Source organism: Acyrthosiphon pisum, chromosome A3, assembly GCF_005508785.2.
Source record: "Acyrthosiphon pisum isolate AL4f chromosome A3, pea_aphid_22Mar2018_4r6ur, whole genome shotgun sequence".
Lineage (NCBI taxonomy): Eukaryota > Metazoa > Arthropoda > Insecta > Hemiptera > Aphididae > Acyrthosiphon > Acyrthosiphon pisum.
Window position 1 is genome coordinate 2,213,175 of NC_042496.1, and position 1,909 is coordinate 2,215,083.

The window sequence follows — 1,909 nt, forward strand, 5'->3', positions numbered from 1 at the left end:
CCCCATGGCTCTTTAAATACATGTCTATTGTTACATTATAATTTTTAGATCGTAACCTGTAAGCTAAAATGCTTGTCATCCGCCCCCTACAAAAAATACTAAATATGCCACTGGTGTAGGTACTCAAAGTCTCAAAACAATTTGTAATTCTTTTTATACCTTTTTTTTGGAACTGCAGTTGACGACGGTGCAGCGCTGCGTTAACAGCTTATTTGCATTACTTCCGCGACTACCCCATCGTTCATTATGTAGGTCGTGACCTAACCAGTGGTATGATATTATTACATTACAAATTGTTTGATACTCCCATAATGTCTGCAACTGTAAATACTAGTCAGCAATTTTCAGAATTCGCAAAATGTAATATATTATAGGATCATTGAAACTTCCATATTATTAATAAGTTAAACTAATATACATTAAGTATTAACATATAGTTTACTCGTAATGAATATCTTACATTATTTATGGCAGTCAGATAATTAAAGATTAGGTACTTAGAGGCCAGAAGAGCGTTTATAGTGTTCCTGTAATAAAATTGTTTACACTAAATCTTAACCAAAGTTTTAAATCCAACTTTTTTTTTAATAATGTTTTTAAATTTGCAGTACATTTAATTAAAAAAGTATGCATTTATGTAAAAAAATATGAAAAAAAAAAAAAAATATGCAATTTCATAACTATTTAATCCCTTACTATTACTATAGGAAAATGTAATTATTATAATATTTAGTATAGGTACAGTCGGTATATTTATCCTTGAAAGTCGCCAATATTCACTCCAACCTGCAGTGGCGTATTTAGGGGGGTGCCCCTCTAGGCCAGGGCCCATAGTGAAATTGCAGGTTCAATCAAACCATTGCATGTATATTTGCACTGTTTATAGTTTTTCACCATGAGTAAGTTAGCCGGTTGATTAAAATCGTTTTTGAGGAATCAACAAGGAAATGTTATATTGTCAGTACTTGCTTTGATGACTTAATGACTTTGATGTTAAATTCATAGTAAGATAGCATCAAAGTATATAAATGACACTGTCGTTATTTTTAAAAAAAGAACCAAAAAATTAATTTTACATAGGAATTATAAAATTAAATTGCGCAATTTATATTTGTACTGTATATATTTAAATGTCATAATTATAACCACCCTAAAAAATGTATAATTATGGCCATGTTAGTCGTGCTATGCTTGTCTAGTGATGACTGATAAATCGGCCCATAGTGAATATAATTCGTATAAACGCCACTGACTCCAACCCCTCCCCCCCTAAAAATAATCTCTAGGATCACCAATGCATTGAGGTTATGACTTGTGGTAAGGCTAGGTAGGTAGTAATAATATTAGATATAACTGAATATGACACCTAATTTTTAAAATATTCTACCTTCAACTACAATATAATATACATATTTATCTAAATTTCAGCACTACAGAATCACATAATTCACGCCACATTGGAGTCATAATATTTGAATATTACAATAATGTATTAATGTATTTTATAAATAATAGAAATTATACAGTATAACAAAAGATTTTAGATACTTACTATAATCTGCTTGGACATCTTAACATCAAACTACTTAATTCATTTTAAATACTATAACATCAAGAAGCTTGTCTTTCATTATATTCTGATTTATTGGTTTTTTTTTTTAATGTATAAAGAATAATATAATATTTGTATATAAATAAACTTAAAAAAAAGCAAACAAAATGTATTTAATATGAAAAGGTTTTATATATATATATATATAAGTAAATAATGAATAAACAAAACATTAAAGGTACGGGAGCATTAGTTTTTTTCCTTAGTACATCAAGTCTAGCAGTCTTTCATACAGTAGTTTTAATTTTACAGACATACACTAATTAAAAATGTTGTGGTTTCCATTATTATTAACTT